Source organism: Dermacentor albipictus, chromosome 5, assembly GCF_038994185.2.
Source record: "Dermacentor albipictus isolate Rhodes 1998 colony chromosome 5, USDA_Dalb.pri_finalv2, whole genome shotgun sequence".
In the NCBI taxonomy this organism is placed as follows: Eukaryota; Metazoa; Arthropoda; class Arachnida; order Ixodida; family Ixodidae; genus Dermacentor; species Dermacentor albipictus.
This window is the reverse complement of record NC_091825.1, coordinates 108073446-108092020: the sequence shown is the minus strand read 5'-3', so window position 1 is coordinate 108092020 and position 18575 is coordinate 108073446. Positions and strand designations below refer to the sequence as shown.

The following is an 18575-nucleotide window of genomic DNA, read 5'->3' as shown; positions in this document are numbered from 1 at the left end:
ATCTGCATCTTTAAGGAAACACGGTTTTCACGCTGCTTTTCAAGGCGCCAGTCTATAATAAACACCCGGTCTCCACGCCCCGACTGGGTTTTGGTGACCCACGCCGCGCGCACGGCCTCCTCGCGGCTTTCTTTTGGTCGAAGCCGCACCGCGGCCTAGGTTCTCTGTACAAGGCGTTGCCGCTGCGAGCCTCAGAACCCTAGCGGAAAATGTTTCTGTCGTTCTTTCAAAGAGCGTCACCTTCCTATCCTCGGGTTCCTTTTCAAACCACGACGAAAGAAATGCTTCGAGTCTTGTGCGCGAGCATGGACGCCTTCGTCACTCTTTTCACTTCTTTCTTTTTTTTTTCCTCAGCCAAGTTTTGTTCTCTTAGCCGGCGTGGAGTCTATATGGCCAATACAGGCGCATGCAGTGACCCCAGGCTCCTATTCGGACGGTCCCTCCCTTCCGCCCTTGCCGGGGTACCCACGCGCCTTGCATGTGCGGCCCACGGCGTCACAGATTCTTTGGGACAGGGGTGCCGCCGAGGCGGTTCCGGGCGCGTAGTATATCGCACATATACCCTCGACGCCGGCGTCCTTTGTGCAATGCGAGACACATGTTGCTCGTCGACGCCTTCCAAGCTGAAAAGAAGAATGAGCTGAAAGATGCAGTGTCGCTGGAAAGCAATTCCCCCCCCCCCCCTTTTTTTTTCGTTGTTTAGGTGTGAGTGAGGGTGTTCGCTCTATTTGCTTATTTTGGTTAGCGAAGTGTGCCCGAGGGTGCAAAAATGCGACAAACTTTGACGTGCAGGTGATGGCGAGGCTATTCCCGAGTCCGCCTTGTGTCATGAACGTTAGTACTGTCTTAGCATTCCGTTTCGCTCTTCGGGCGCCTAATTTGTCAAGTAGATTCTGCAGGCGTTCGTTCTTTTTCATACACGATGCACCTTTCTTCAAGAGGGTTTGCTGTCGGGTTAGTTGGTACGGGACTATCAAGAACAAAAGCAGCACATGCGCAGTACAACAAGAGGAGACAGGCACAGATTGCGCAACACAAACTGAGGTAACCAAAGATGGCCTAATACGTTGCCGGAGTTGAATAAAAAAAAAGTTGTTAACACGGCTCTTCCCAGTTAAATGGTAACATGAGGCCTGAATACGGCAGCACCGGAAGTTACATAGACAGAAACGAGAATCACGAACAACTCATGTATTGGCCATTGGACGGAAGCGGCCAGCACAAGGTCACGGGAAGCGAAATCGGAGCGACAGCGCTCTCAGACGAGCACACGTGATGCTAACGCACTCACGTATACATACGGAAGTGAAGCGATTTGAAATCGAACGAAGCGCAGCGCAACCATTGCGGACGATGCGTTCACCGTTTTCAGCGTGTAGAAGAAATAAAACTTCCCCGCTGGGGCGATAAGCGAGCTTGGGGTTGGAGCGAGCGGGACACACGGAGGGGTAGCTACAGAGGCACCCACAGAGGCGTTGACGGGACACCTTTGTTGTTTGTTCAAAGTGACGAATTCGTCGCCCGGGCCCGCCGTCGACTATCTTTCCCCAGCTCGGACAACGGTAAGAATCCCAAAGCATCGCGTGCTACGTACAGACACAGAAGCAAACACACACGCGGACATCGGCACCCTGGTGTCTGGCTGCGGCCGAAGCGGTTCCCCAACTTACCCCGCGCGGCCATATAAGACGGTGGGTCCGCAAGGGAGCAGAGGGTAAATGGGAGGGATGAGGAGAAGGGGGGGAGGAGGTGATTGGGGGGCGCGGACACGGGGCAGACCCTTCTCCCCATTGTGATCCCCGCGCGCATTATCGGGGGGCCGGCCGCCGGCCGTCCACCTGGCAGAAAATTTGATAGCGCCGAGCGTTTTGTGTAATGTTTCCTCCGCGCCGCTCTCGCCTCCTGGTCTGCAGCAGCGGGTCTACACTCTAGGCATGGCGGCAGCACACTGTGGCAAAGCAGCAGCAGGACCGATTCCGCGCGTCGGCCTCTTTGTCGCTGGCGCAGGGTGACTGCCCTCCCCCCCCCCTCCTCCTGCCCCCCGCGTCCTCCTCACACCCCTCACATCCTGCCATTGTTGTGCCCGTAGGGGTGCGGACCCGATTCGAACGGGGTACAACGCGAGCCGCCACCGTGTCGAGGTGTAAGCCCAGATACGTGAGGAGAGGACACGAAAAACGATGGAAAGAACCCCCCCCCCCCCACTCCGACACTCCCGTCTCCACTGCACGCATCGGTCGCGAGAACAGAAGCGAGGCGACGATGCCGAAAAGTTAGGCTGGCGTACAAGTAGCCACTGCTGCTGCTACATGCTTCCCTGTTGGCATTTTGACGTTCCCTTCGGTGCCTGGGCTGCCGCGGACACGACTCGATCACCTATTTCGGCCGTTCAGGCTTGTCTCTGCTTGAGCCACGAGACTTGTACCGGTATACTAGAAGCCTATGTGTAAATGTGTATAATAACTGTAGTTGAAAGTTTTTATATAGTGTCTGTAGCCTTTACTTTCTGCGCAGAGTGATTTGGTCTTTTTCGTCTCATGCATATACACACCCTATGCTACCCTACGATATTTAATACACTTACATGATTTCCTTTATTTCCTTTCGACGCATTCAGTATAACTGTTGCATGAATTCACTGCCCATTGGCCGGTAATTATGGAAGCAACCACACCGTAGAGCTGCTGAGCACAGAAGTATATGCAAGGTATTTTCTTGTTTTGTAATTTGTTGGATTCGTTATCATTCGATTTGAAATTATTTTAGACATTTAATTCTTCGCAGCCAGCACTTTCGCCTTCAACGGCTTGTTTATTTATCTTCATTAGCAATACTATAATACGCTCTTCGAGAATAGTGCGATATCTAACCACGGTTATCATTTTTTTTTCATCTTCAAGGTATGCTTGACTTTTGCCCTTTAGGATGATTTTTGCAAGCATATGGATTGAATAGTTACCGTGAGTACTGAATCTTCCACATACCTTGACTCTTAAGTAAGTAGTGTTTGGTGAAATGCTCGTAGAAGAACAGAGATGCATGTAGCGCCATCCCAATCCTGCATCAGTGATATTTGCACACCTATAATAGCTTGTATACATACGCCACACATGGTCATACAGACTCGAAGTGGCTGTGCGCAAATTCAGCAAGAGGGCTAACTATATACGAAGGCTGTTTAACTACTCATTAACCACAGAATGCGCGGAAAATAAAGCCATAATCAAACTCTTATTGAGTGCAAGCGCAACAACAAAACACAAAAGAAACACAATCGTGTGCCGTGATCGACGAAGACCGCTATCCTATAAACGGCTTCCGGAAGCTCGCAACTAAGGAGCGATCGGAAACGCGTCCGTCACGATACGACCCCCGCAATCATGGCCGCCATTAAGGGTCAAGGCGACGGGTCTAACAGCTCCACTTGGCCTCTATAGCCTTTTCGGGGGCAGCGGCATTGACTGCAAAAGGCCACATATATCTTTTCCTCACAGCACCCCCCACCGGTTTCCGCAGACTCTCTGCAGCTTAGGCTACAGTGTACGGAAGCCGAAACGGACAAACAAACCGCTGCGACTGCTGCAGAGAGCATGTAGAGAAATGCGGCTGGCCTGGCCTCTTAAGATTCCAGGCACAGAGCTAGCTCATCGGCAGTCCAGCGACGCGGAAGGCTCAACAACGTTAATAAAGGCTCGACTTGCCATCCTCCTTTCCTTCCCTTTCTTTGAGCTCAACAGGAGTGCCCGTCAGCGGACGGCGAGAAAAAAAACTGAGAGAGAGAGAGAGAGAGAGAGAGAGAGCTCCAAAGAAACAAGTCATTTCGTGAATGACCGAGCGTGCCGCCCCCTTTGTACAGAGCGACGGCGCGGGTGGCCGCCAGGGCCTTGGCCGCTGGTGGCCGTCTAAGATTGGAAGCGTCGTTAGAGACAACGTGCCCGCCCCGGAGAGCTTTAGGCCTTTCACATTTGCATAGGTGATCCCGAGGGAAGCCGTCGGAGAAACGCGTAGCGCTGCTCTGCCGTCTCTTTTGAATGCCGGCCAGGCAACCGCGGAGACTGGCTCCTCGCGCAATGCTCGAGAGACACTGGAGCGGTGGCCGGGCGGCGCCCAGAATAGTGGTCCACAACTCACGGCTCGGTAACTGCGATCGCCACCCGCTGCCAGTGTAGTGTGCACGGCTATGGGAAGAAACAATGCAGCCGCGAAAGGCGTACAGCTAGGCGCACACAACAGGTTGCCGACCCACCTGAGGAGCGGCGGGCGCGGGCATTTTGCGGTTGCTTGAATCTCTGAGAGCGATCTCGTGACCTCGCGCCTTCTTCGTTCCAAGGAGAAGTGTGGCGTACCGTTAATCCGGGAGGACGCAGAGAGAGATTAGCATCGACGTCCAAGGCCGTCTCGTAACGCATAGTGGACGTCGTAAATTATGCTGCCCACACCAGAGTGAAAATGGGGCGTGAGCTTTCTTTCTTTCTTTCTTTCTTTCTTTCTTTCTTTCTTTCTTTCTTTCTTTCTTTCTTTCTTTCTTTCTTTCTTTCTTTCTTTCTTTCTTTCTTTCTTTCCTTCTTTCTTTCTTTCTTTCTTTCTTTCTTTCTTTCTTTCTTTCTTTCTTCCCTAGCATGCTTCACTTTCTTTGCTTCTGGACACAAAGCAAGGTCATTCACGCCTTCCATCATGTAAGGTATGTCCTACCTGGCCTGCATTGACGAACAGCGATTTAGCGAGTGGTTTTGCCAAAACGAAGCACTCTATGGGGTGAATGAGCGGCTATAGGGTGTCCCGCTGTTGATTTGTTGGGTGTCGCGTGTTCGATTCCCAAATAAGGTGGCCGCATTCTGGCGTAGGCGCGTAACGGAAACAAAAACCTGTATTTAGCCATATTGCACGACGTCTCGCATATAGACAAGTTATGGCTTTTAAATGTAAAGTCCACCACGAGACCTCTAACACAGCAAAGCATATGCCTGGCAAAACACTTCACAACTCTCGGATCGTAAACGTACAGTTAATGCAGCCTATACGAACGTCAATGCTTGAGATGTCCAGGCTTCTGCCAAATTTTTAAGCGTTTAAACTTTGCATGTGAAATATCTGAAGCAAAGCGGAACTAGCTTAATCTGGCAGTTCGTTTATTGTTGACATAAAAGCGCTTGCCGCCCAGTAGGTGCACTCATGCACGCGCGCACACACATACATGCAGGCACGCTGTGCCAGCCGCTGTATGCCTCCATGCTTGCCTATACTGCGCTGCAGAAGCTTCTATGTCAGACTAATGCGAACGTATCAGACTTGTAGGACGCAAATATACATCAGCAGATCACTCTTCTACAAACCTCTACTGCTCTGTTGCCATGGCTCCGGAATTCTGCAAAGACTTAACGAAAGTAGTTTGGCGATCCTGACACCCGCCGACATACAAATTTTATAAAAAGATTTGCGACTGCACTTGAAATATATACCGCCGTCAGAGCTACGAAATCGGGCCCCATCTATATTTTGCTAAATTTCTAAATAAATTTCGGCCCCTTCCCACGAAATACGTCACACAAGCCGATGCGATGCGCCAGGCCGGTATAAGGGACGCGCAAGTGTCGAGTTTGTCACCAGGAGCGCCAATGGAAAGGAGCAATTAACGTGAAAAGTGTCTGCGTGCAGGCCGGAAGCCTCGGTGTATAGGAGGAGGTCGCATCGGTGAAAAAAAAAGAAAGGGTGGGGGGGGGGGGGGGGGGGAGTGGCGAACGCGAACGCGCACGCATGGGCTCACGGACCCCGTCTATTAGGCAGCACTAAAAGACCGCATGCACACAGAGGAGCCGCAAACCCTGGCCCGTGCACCCCAACCTGCCGCTCCCCTTCGCGCTCATGATCCTCGCGTATATAGGAGCTCGCTGCCGACCCTGCGACGCCCGCCCGTTATCGCAGCAGCGTGTCGGGTGGCGAGCGAGCTGTGCGGTGGGCGAAGTCGCATCGCTCTCGGCAGATGGTCGCCATAGTGTGGCTGCAGTGGTAGTCGGAACGATGGCAGCGCACAGTGTTGCATGTGTGTGCCCCCCCTTCCCTGTGTGCGACCAAATGCGGCGTTGCGGAACGGGATCGCCAGCTCCCGAGGGACCGGTCACCCCATGACACAGTTTCCATCGGGGCAGCAAGAAGTATGCGTTCGGCTTCTGCTGCGCCCGTGGGGTCGAGCAAGTAGTATATTGGTATTGGCGAAAAATCGCCGATAAATTCGTGCCGCTTCTGAGTAACGTAAAAATAGAGAGGGGGAGAGAGAGAGAACGAGGGAGGAGTGAAACGCGGGAGGATATCACTAGAGGAACAATCGTTGTTTCTTTCCCTCTTACTAATGATTCTCTTCTTTTGACCTCGCTTCTTCGCCATCTGGCTTAACTGTACTGCATAAAGCTTATTTCCAGCGACGACGACGGGCCTTTCCCCGCCCCCTTCTTTTTCTGTGTATTGCTTCCTCCATCGCATCTGTAGCTGAATGTATCAGCATTCATTGCTGCGTATATATTCCCCTCCCTGCGTCTTGCACTGCTCGACCAAGAGAGAAGCGTGGCTTGACACGTGTGCGCGTGAGAACTCCCGTGGTGGAGTCAGGCCGGACTCCGTGCGCACGGTTCAGTAGATTTCAGGGGCGCAGGGATTTGTTGCCATGCCCAGTGGGCACCTCGCACGCCGCCCATATGGCACGGCTGTAAGGTCGTATGCAGAGACCACGTGACGTGATACGCCACTGAATATTGCGATAAGCTGTGATGAGAAAGAGGGAAGGAGCAGGAAGAACATTAATCTGAAAGTGCCTTGCCTCAATGTATACGCTATCTCAGCGCCTCTTGAGTAGCGGGAGCGATAAAGCGAGACATCGACAAAGCGGCAATAAATAATAATATTAATAATAATAATAATAATAATAATAATAATAATAATAATAATAATAATAATAATAATAATAATAATAATAATAATAATAAATCGAGTACCTTAAAATGGCGAAACTGTCCCATGAATTGTGATAAAACGCCTGAGGTTTCTTTAACGTGTGCCTTGTGGTGATTCAGATGCAATCGATAATTTAGCGAGCGATATGCCGAATACTAAATCTTTCGTCACGAGGATCCAAAAACTTCAGGTATTTTAAGATGGAACCAGGAATAATACGTGTGTTTGGCTTGTAAAATTTCGCATCCGCTGGTTCAGTAGCACCGTGCCCGTGTAGCTCCTGCGTGCGCTGACATTTTAGAATATTGAAAGTGCCCCATCCCTCGAAACACTATTCGAAACAAAGAGTAGCCCTATTAGAAACCCTTTCCCTATTGCCTATACCATATACCAACTGCCAGAATCAGGAATGATTCACCCGCAAGATTTGCAAGCTGAACAGCACTGCGGTGTAGCACGCAGTCGCGCAGCTCGATAAGGTACGCCTCCTTCATTCTTATGCCGTGTCGAGCGACAAAAGAAAAGCTTGGGGCGCTACAGCTTATACGTCTACATCCTCGCATCAAACGAAGCATCGGGCGTTTCTCTGTACACCGGGACCAGAGGAGGCGACGCTTATACGACAATCGCTGGAAACAAAAGCAGCTGACGGAGATTGACCACACCGGGACGCAGCGCTCAGAGCATCGCGGTCTCGCGTGCCACTCGTTGCTTACCTCACAGCGAGTCGCAGGCGGAACAAACAAACACGCAAACACAGAGGGGGTGTGGGGCGTAGACAGACGCGGGGGTATTGCGACCGGCCTCTTCGATGTTATCGAAACGCTCACCGTCACCACCACTCGTTGTACGCACCTGATCGACGCCGCGCCGCGTGCTAGAGTCGAACTCGGCTTGTTGGCATCCCGTGTACAATCTCGATGCAGGCGTCTCACGCTGTATACGCGCGGCGACGACAGGTTGCCAAACTCCCCAACCTGACTCTCCGCAAATGGTGCTCCCTCGTTCGATCCGCGCGGGCACGTCATTAACATTGCATCAAGAACACGCGCGTGTACAAGTTGCTCCTATTTATTTTTCGCTTTTGAACGCACTATATAGAAAGAAGAGAACGATGATACGAGGGGATACGGCTGAGACCCCCGCATGCAGGGCGCATGCCGTTAACGGAGCGTGGATGGCAGTGCCAGTCCATCGATTGCTGTTCTTTTTTGTTGCCCTTCTAATGCAACGCAGAAAGCAGGCAGCGACGCGCAGGTGGTCAGAGATATGCAAAACAGTTTGGTGGGCACAACACTATGAGTGTATACGGCTTAAGAGATCGCGGGCGGGAATCAACAAACGCGACTCGGACGAGGATTGCGCGAGAAGGCGCTGGCGAAACAAAAGTAAACTATGCACGATGCGGGAAAGCGACGCGGTGTCAGCTTTGACTGGCCGTCCGGCGTTCTTCTTCCTTTTTTTTGTTGTTTTATGTTCCCTTCCGGTTTTGTAAATACTGGCGGACGCCGGTGCTTGAAAATTATGCTAATTCTTGGTGATAGTTCCTTTCATCGGCATCCGCGAGCCAGGAACTGCACCGAGTGGCGTCGAGGATTGAAAACAAAGTGCACGGAGCTGTTGCAAAAGTGAGAGAAAGGGAGAGAGAAAGACAAGCACGCGGCAAAAGCGGAAGGCGGCGCTTGCTTTTTGCTGATAAGTCGTGAGCGGTGACAACTGGGTGCATGGAGAGGCGAGCGAAGGTGGCGCGCGAGTTGACGCCACTTCTTAGAAGGCTAAATTTTGTTTTTGCAGCACGCCTTCACTGTTTTATACGGATTGTTTCTATATGGCGCGGAAAACAATAAAAATATAAACTTGCATACAGCCACTCCTCGGATTTCAGGCCGCACTGCCTTCACATAAGGAGTGACAGGACACAACACGAACTCCTCGCTCTGGCGCTCCTTTCCTCTTTATAACGAAGCATCATTGCCATTTTTGGTACATTTCTACGAAGCAAAACGGACAAATCCGCTTGCACGCCACTTCACCCTTTCTCCTAGGTGACCACAATGACTTTCGTTCTATAGATGTTCTCGTTTACTCCATCCATGTTACGGTAGTGGACCTTTCTCAGTGAAAACACCTCGTCCATGGGATATCCAGATCATGTATGCCAATATTCATGGACCGCTTCGAAGACAAATAGGACATTAGTCGAATGTCCGAACGAGGACGTCCCGATGATAGCATCTGGACCTTTTCTGGCCCGCAAGGGCACAGTGAGGTTTGACCTTTCACTTTCCTGATGAGAGAAATACGTCTAGTGATACGTTCAAGTCATAATGCGAAGGTGTCGTGTCTTTAGCTTTATGTGTACGCCATAATTTGCGGTTTTTCTAGCATAATTCACACTAAAAACTTTTGTTAATGCAATATGTCACTTGTGCGTGACGGAGGGCATAGAAAAAAATGAAACAAAGAGGAGCGCACTGCACTTCCGCGCGCTTGTGCACAAAATGTGCACAAGATGTATTTGTTGTAGCTGTTGTTCATTGCTTGTCGTTCTGTCGTCACAGTGCGAAACTGCTCCGGACTAGTGATAATACTGGCGGTCATACCTGACATCTGCCGGGGTGCAGGGAAGAAGCCGACGCGTTTTGTATAAGCTTCTTGAATTTTCTCTTATGCCCGAGTGCGACGTTGTTACTCTTCGAACAAGTGAAAAAAACGACGTAGTACGAACCACCTTTGCAAGCTGACGTTTGTTCGAAATGGGGGTATTGTCAAATCGAAGGGAATAACCCGAAGATCCCGTTTGAACTATATGGGTCAGCTGCAGAAAATCCTTTCGCACCGCACAGCTGCATGTTGAGTGTTATATTTCAAGTATATGTATATTTGCCCGAACGGAAAGGAAAACGAATTAAAGTAGAACCCACGCCGATACTTCGGATACATTAGGTTATGGAGTCGGGTTTCCGTCCAACTTGACTGTGACCAGTGGCGTAGCAATAGGGGGGGCCGGGGGGCCGTGGGCCCCGGGTGCAAGGGGCCTGTGGAGGGGGGGGGGGTGTCATATACGTCTGAAGACACCCCTCTTTCCGCCGGCTACACCCGGGGGGGGGGGTGACAGAAGACCTATGGGCCCCGGGTGCCAGACGACCTAGCTACGCCACTGACTGTGACACAAGTGTTCACCAAGTAGAGAATGCTTTCATTTCTAATGTTTTATCGCGTTTTCCCTTCGTGTTTATCGCAATGCAAAAGGCCGGCATCGGGAAAAAAGGAAGAAGAGGAAAAAATCAGAAGAGTATATGGCGTCCCAAGGAAGCCGTGACGCTGCTTGTTTCCGTCTTTTAAAGCGAAGGCCAAACAATGCGTCTTTCACGTCGCGTTGGAGCGCTGCTCACACTTGACACCTCGCTAACAATCAAATTCAGGCGTCTTACGGGCCCAAACCACGATATCATTATGAGGCGTTCTGAGCTGCTGGAGTTCTTCAACGTGTATACCCAATGCACGGTACACGAGCGCTCTTGAGTTCCGCCCCCATCGAAATGCGATCGCCGCGATCGGGTCGTACCCGCGACCTCAAGCTCAGCAGCGCAGTGCCATAGCCACAGAGCTACCGCGGCAAGTAAAGCTTTGTTCAGGCCAATGACGTTTACTGACGCGCCATTAACGGTCATCAGTGGAAGGGAAGCAAAGCATAAAAGCCACTATATATACTCACAGCGAACACGACTGCATTATTGATTTTCTCCTTACATGATGATAACGGTAGATGATGTTGATGATTAACTTTATTGGCATCCTCTTTGAATCAAGGTGGCGACACATAATCGCCTAGCTTGTGAGAGTTACATGCTACCACGTCGTAATTTAGCATCTTATATGCGTTGTGTCCGTAAGTCATGGTGCAGTTTTGACCGGTCGCAGAAAAGGAACAAAACTAGATAGAGGTGTGATATCTTAACCAAATGAAAGGAAAGCTCTCCGAGTTTCCGTAGTATGAAGTGCAAGAGGGTGCGCCACAGAGGTGGCGACGCAGCAGTGGATCAGCCCACGCTTGTCGAGATGTGGACGGTGTACAGGGGAAAGTTACAGCGAGTTCTGTGGCTTGCTAAATTTGAATCCGTGACCAAAGCGCAATGTGAATATCGTCGCGCGTCCAACGAAGCGCCACCATTTAATAATTTAAAACAGAGAATCAGAGATGTTATTCACCCTCCTACACCATGGAGACGTCCTTAACCACGTGTCGGAAGAACTTGAATATCGTTTAGATGTGTGTAGGGCAACAAATGGAGGCCACATCAAACTACACTGAGCAGGTATGAAACTTGGAGAGCTTTCCTTTCATTTGGTGAATATTTCATATTTCTATCTTGTTTCGTTGATTTCCTGTGTCCGGTCAAAAGTACACCATAACTTTAAGGACACTGTATATATTCCTTTAATGTCGTGAAATTATTTATCTAATTATCGTGATTGCTACATATTAAAATGTTTAAACATGTGCTAAGTTTGTACATGACAGCAGCCTAAACGCATTTCCTGCCTTGGCATACGCCGACAGTACAAATAAATAAATAAATAAATAAATAAATAAATAAATAAATAAATAAATAAATAAATAAATAAATAAATAAATGTGACAATACTGTTCCCATTTCCATTTTTCCATCAGTACTCTAATGGTCGTTTGCTGATCTCCACCTCCGACGAGTTAACGCTCTCATCAGCTCTGCTTTCCAGCGCTACTGGAAGGTGGACATTCCCTGCATGCGGTTCCGGTTGAATGGATATTATATGCGGGTCCCATTACAATGTGTTGAGCCGTCCCGGATTTGTTAAAAAGCAGTCACAAGTGTCAAACCTGCTGTGAATATTTGCTGCTTTATCGTGTTGCCCTCAGGGAGCCAACCCTTGATCGACAATACCTTCGGTTGCGAACTCGCACTTGCCATTACGTGCCTCAAGTACGCGCTGTGTATCAGCGTCGCGCGGTTGCACCACTTCCTTAATTATCTTTCGAGACACGCTCAGACCCCGTCATGCAGCACCCTCGACCCAAGCTCCCGAGCAAACTGATTTTCCGTTCGGAAGCCGCAACACCGTATGAGTGACAGGTGCGTCGGGCGTCCCGACACCGAGTCCGCCACCGTGGCTTCGCGCAGTCGCCAGCGTCATCCCCTCACCGTTACACATAGGAAGGAGATCACGCCCTTTGGGAAGTGCTACACCCTTAACAAGGTGCGCCCGCGTCTGTTTTTCCTTCTTTTTTTTTCTGCGGACTGCAGCAACGGAGCACCGGCGCCGTGACTCGCCTGCAGCCTACGAGGGCGTGGTCACGGCAGCGTGACGTGTCACGCTCCAAGGCGTCACGCGCGCGCGCGCGCGAGACGCTCCATTATTAGCGCGTACCCCGGGATCGGTCAGCCGCGGTTCACCGTGCCCGGAGAGAGCGAACGGCGAGGCACACTCAGGTACTACGTGAAGTCGGGGCGTCCTTTGCACAGACAGACACTTCTCGCAGTTCTCCTTCGTTCCCCCCTCCCCCTCGCTCTCTTTCCGTCGCCACGGCCCGCGGCGCCAACCCTACCGAGGACGGCTTGCCGCATCGCCGGCGGTGCACTACCTCGCGCCCTCCGCGAGGTGGGCCCCGGATTTAAAAGGATGACATCGCCCGCTGCCGGTGCGCCTGGGCGCGCTCGAGCGACGCCGACGCGCTCTCTTCAGCGACCCGTGGTTAGTTGGCGGCGGCCCTTGGCCCCGGAGGGGGGGCGTGGCCCGCTGGCCGGCTGGGCCCCGGCCAATGGGGAGACGCCGGACCGCTCGACGCACGCCTGACCGGCGGATGCGTGTGCTATACTAGCACCAACGCACACATGTTTACGGGTGTACCTTCGTAGGGCGTGCATACGACTTGCACGCCTGTGCGTGCGTGTGCGTGTGTTTGTGTCAGTGTGTGTGTGTGTGTTATGTGTGTGTGGCCCGTACAGACACGCGCGTGCGCGTCTATACGAGCCTGTGTGTAAGTCTGTAGATCAGCATGTGAATGTGTGTGTGTGTTTTGTAAGTGTATACTAATCTGAGTGTCTGTGTTCAAGCGTGTGTTTGTGCGTGCGTGATGGGACTGCGCTTTGATGTTGGAGCGAGAGGCATCTGTGCAGAAAGAAAGAGCACGTGAGACGGTAAACCCCGACGCACGGATGTATATGTACAACTTGTTTACGTCTGGCCTTTCGCTTAAGGTCACTGCTGATACTGTGTTTATAGTTTCAGGTTGTTGGAAGATTCCGCGACTGAAGGTTAGCCACGTAGCAGCATTAGCAGCGGGCATCCACGCGACATAACAATGGTACGCGGGAAAACAACTCGTTTAAGGCGCCTGTGATGGAAAGCACTCATGATCATGTATCGAATAGAGGCAACAGTAATGACTCGAACGAGAGCATTAGGCAAAAATAAAAGCGACATACTTGTTACGACCGAGTCTTGTCCGAGGTAAACATACGCACCTCGGATGACAACATAATCGAGGCCCCAATTATTTGATTTACTTTTCCAAAAGCTCCTGAAATTTTTTTCCATCCTTATTTATTCGTCATGTGGATATCCACTACAACAAAATAAAGAGCGAAGAAAAGGCGGATATGAAAAAAAAAGAAAGAAAGAAAATCTAGTTTATTAAGGAACCTTGATAATAGTGTAATTAGGAAGGAACGGCGTGCGACATATTTACGATGATTATATACAAGAATATATCACGAGGTCACAGCCGTGAAATGAAATCATTTAGCAAGCAATATGGCCAACACGCGCTCACCGTCATCATTTAATTGACCTTAGTCCGGCATCTATATCGCCGTTACCGGGTCTACATTGGCCGAGCTTGCCAATAGAATGCGTCGGCTTTTGCGTACAGTTATTTTATCCTATAAGAACCTGCTGTGGCAGTCGGCGCAATTCTCTTACCTTCGCAGTGGTAGTTTATTTCAAGAAGCATCAGTCAAACCTTTTGAGACAAGTCACAATGTGCCGATTAGCGAAATAATAGATTTTCACTAAAGGACACCTATAATTAATCACTCTCGGACAGATCTTGCAATCGCGAAACTGAATCCAGCGAATGCTCGAGGCGTGATCCATGTGCTAAACAAATGTCTAACCCCATTTTTGAGATAGCCTTGCCCAATATGTCCAAGAGTGCATCAGTGTGCCATATAATCTCACGGAGTGTTTCGTTTCACATGCAGACTGTGACAAAGATTTCACGGAAGAATAATGATTGAGACGCCAATACATTTGGCCGCAGTTTTAGTGACGAATGAAACTTGCCAATTTTGGGCAGGTTCTTAAGAGGAAGTTGATCTTCGCAGTTACAACGCGAGTCTTATAGTAGATTAATGAATCATTTATTGAAGTTCTTGAATGATTGATGTTGTAATTATCGCGCACCTTGCGCATACCACACCCTATTTGTAGCGTAACCACATATTGAGCAGTACGTGGTTGCTATAGCATGATAGCCCACTCACTCTATGTAACTTGACTAAAGAATATCTGGTCATGATCACCTATAACTGAGAATCTGGACAGACATATTGACTACTGCTGCTATCCAAGTCATCCCAAGCTTCTTTGTGAAGAACGATGTGAAAAAAGAAACAGTGCAATTATAATAAAAATAATGATGTTCAAACCACAACAAACACGCTCTGCGATATACTATATGGAACACACATCCCAGATTAAATTTACAGACGCACAGGCGTCGTCCAAAGAAAGGAAAAATGCAGAATGGTTATTAAATAGTCATGTTAAGGGGAAGATTTAGCTCGGGGCCTCCTATCTAAATACATGGGAAAAGAGTAATCGTTTTCGTTGGCCACCACTACACCAAATTTGATGAGAAATTTGTTGAATTTAGGAAGAAACGTTAAAATGTAGAGATTGTTGGTAGCGGATTTTCGATTTAGGCCGCCAATTTCTATTACACACGGTTTTCAAAAAGACGATTAACAAGCGAGCAGGGCGTTTGCAAAACGCTTGTAAACACTGTAATGAATTCACGTAAGCAACAAATTGATATATAAAGTTTGTCCGCTTTAGACGCTGTAACGAGTGCACTTCATAGAACTGCGATATACGTTTTTGGTGTAGAGCTATGAACTTGTGAACATTGTGCTTCCATTTTTTTCAAACTTAACATTTACTGAATAACGTTTTAAAAAATTCAGGTCATAAGTCGGCCCCAACAGTCACTAGAATTTCACTTTCCCTCTCGAATGCAACAAGTTTCAATAAAATCGGTCATGAGGTCATCTCAGAAAAGTGTTTCTGCGTCTTACATGTATTTGATTAGGCGGCATCGGAGTCGGCCCGAGCTAAAGCTTCCTCATAAATATATGAGTGTTCCTTTAGGTCTATCATCTACCTAGACGTGGAGGCTGAATAATAAGATGATACGCTTATACACATCGCCTCCGACTCATTGCAAGCAACAATGGTTGTGCACAGCGACTCACAATTAGCCGCCCTTAATAAATGACGCTTAGCGATACCGTTCAGAACAAAACATATCTACATGTTCATGGCATTAGGTGAACGTAAGCGACATGCGTAGCGAATACAGATAGGTGAATCAAGCACATACCTCATATTTTCGAAGGAAATTTGCGACATCTTCGCTGCAGCTCATGAATTGTGGCACGAAGTAATGGGCGAGCAAGTCCTCTAATTAAGCACTGTCTCCCTAATGCCTAGACGAAATCCCAGGAGTTTTGCTGGCCCAATATCAGCACAAAAGGTGCGAAAGTGATTGAACATCGCGGCGGCTTTAAGTTTCCATGGCACCTCTCGAACGAGCGCCACACTTAAGAGATCACTCACAGGTGCTCGAACACGAACCACTCCGCACGAATTGTCCACGTGGTCAGTCGTTTCTTTCGGTTCACTACTTGACTACATGACTAGAACACAAGAGCAATGACAAGAAAGAGGCGTTGATTGATGGACTCCTCACGAAGGTTCCATGCCAGGAAAGCCGGAGGAGGTAAGCCAAACTTTATTCCGCCTGAGACACACGGGCATCTCTGATAGACAAAAAACACACCCGGGTAAGCTTGTGAAGTGCCGACTTGGGGTACTCGGTGGTAAAGATTTTGGAGGTTTGTAATAGCAGGCTCTAAGCATCCAGCACTCAGTTGTCGACCCGGGTGCATAGCTGACGAAGGAAGCACTATGGCAGAATAGGTGACAACTTCAGCTTAGAGCTTTGCACTTTTTCTATTCGTCTATGCTAATGGTGGGACGTAAAGATGCACAAGGGAAGTACAAGACCTACGAGATGAAACTTTTTCCATCTTCCTCTTCTTCTTTTGCACAACTTTCACAGTCAACGTTGCCTGGGTTTGTTCGTTGTTTTCCATGCTGAGAAACTGCGTGACTTCACTCAGAAAGGCCTTTAGCGCACAGAATAGACCTAGACAATGCAAAATTTTTCCGGCTGACCCGGGGTTTCTAATGTTAAATGAAGATTCATGACTACGCACGACGCCATTCTAGGCGTAAGTTTTGCCACGCTAGTCGCAAAACATGCCAACTTCTCCTCAAATCGGGAAACAAGCTTTCCTGAGGCCAATACCTATGAAGTACAGCCGCTCTCATCTTTCGCCATACGACGTTTCGTCTTTACCAAACCTTCGTGCGTCGCCTAAATCCTTCTGACAGACGTCTTCTCTAATCTCTAACAACTTAGAGGCATGAGTGCTTAGAAGTTAGGCCTGTATAGGCAACGCTGCTCTGAAAACTTTGCACCAGAGCGGTGGCCAACGCATGCGCAGCCCTTTATATGGCACTTAAAGTAGTTCGCCGTGGCGGCAGCTTTAGAGCGCCCAACGTACGCAGGGCACGGACGTTGCCAACTGGAATGATAATATTTATGATCAAGTTCTTAGTGATGGTCAATTGACTTTCACATGTAATCATAAGAAGGACGCGCGGGCAGACGTGATATCGGTTTCTGCATCTCCATGAGAAAATGCTTAATGCACTGAGCCCACACAGCTCACGGTGTTGGCAGCTTGGTGACATTCTCGATGAAATGGCTTGACAGTAAATCTTAGAACTCAAATCGAGAAGCCACGAAAAACGATGATAGTATACGCAGCCAAGACACACATCCACATGAAGTGAGCTGGTACAAAAATCTGGCCAGCATGAATAAACCCAACCAGGCGAATTAAGCCAGTGGTATCCACATCCAATGGCTCTCATGAGGTACCAACGACTTCACAGCTAAATTATTCGCTCTTAGGGAGCAGGTGACGTCGTACTTCTTTGCCATCAGTGCACTCACGGCATCGATGCTTGCTTCACCATTGGCGCCGCTAAGATGAACCGTCGACTTGACGACGAAGTTCTTCGCGCATGGCGCAAGCATGGCGGGCATCACACGACACAGAGATGACGCTACACTGGGAACACATCCTTGCCATCAAGAAACACATAGCGTCGATGTATCCTGCAGCATCGGCATATTCGACACTTAAAGCTCTCCACAGTGGCCCGACAACATGGCGAAGAGAGTGTTCTCACATGGGGCAGTGATGGCGGCCAATAGGCTGAAGAGCGCTGACGTCACACTGAACGCACATACCAGCAATCCATACACCCATGAACTCGATGCGCCCTGAAGTAGCGATATAAGCGTGACTTCCACGAAGAACCGACAACCTGACCACGAAAGTCTGTGCGCATGGAGCAAATAGGGTGAGCTACACATGAAACAGACAGCGTCACACTCCGAGTACGTCCTTCCATGCCGCGGACACACGCATGACGTCGATGCGTCCGGCCCACATCGCCATATCCGCGGCTTCCACTAGAAACCCTCATTTTGTGTCGAACGTCTTCTCTGAACATGGGTCAAAGATGGCGGGAGACGCACGAAGCAAAGGCGAAGTGCCGTTCGGCGCACGGTGCAGTCCATTGCTCTGGATAGCCGTGAGGTACAGCCCGCTAGACGATCATATCCTCCTGGCGGTGGTTGAATAGGCCACTTGAGATTCGGGGGTAGCGGTATCCAAATGAGGAACTAAAATGGCGCACGGCGAGATCAAGCAAAGCGACGACAGAAAGGACAACGGCTCCTGGACGTCGCGCGGGCGGACACACGACGGTACGGTTCCGTAGCAGTGGCGGCGGCAGCGGCGCGCAAAACGCGAAACGCGTGCGGCGAGCGAACAGCGGTGCCGGCGAGTGCCAGGGGGGGGCCCCGACCATGGCGGCGAGGTTTTCTCGGGCGAGACCATTTCTTGTGTTCGTTTGTAATTATATGGAAAGTGCCTTCATCTGCAATGCAATGCCGCCACCACCCGGATTGGACGGACCGACGAGGGAGCCGACCGGAGCGGAGCAGCTCCGGGCTGCTGTAAGCAGCAGCAGCAGCCTGTTCGGTGTGCCTGCCGTATATATTGCGATGCGGGATAATTATCAAGTTAATATGGATCATCATTGAAAGTCGTCGACGTTTGCAGCTTCCCTCCCTCGATCGCGTTGTGCCCTCACCCCCCTTGTCCTCTTCGTCCGCTGCTGCTTTCCATCGCAATCTCTGTGCATCGTGCTTTTGAGCAAGA

At 49.8% G+C, this 18575-nt stretch overlaps 1 protein-coding gene across 13 annotated transcripts in view; it reads right to left on the bottom strand.

The window, feature by feature from the left end:
- LOC135897135 (uncharacterized) overlaps positions 1-18575 on the bottom strand; it is a 771735-nt gene that overhangs the window by 136788 nt on the left and 616372 nt on the right. Inside the window, exon 1 of one of the 13 annotated variants that reach the window (XR_011514570.1) lies at positions 15593-18288. The exons of 11 other annotated variants lie outside the window; for them this stretch is intronic. The gene's annotated coding sequence lies outside the window, so the exon portion shown is untranslated. Of the gene's footprint in view, positions 1-7800; positions 7955-15592; positions 18289-18575 lie in introns of those variants that run through there. One more of the 13 variants, XR_011514571.1, reaches the window with a different exon arrangement.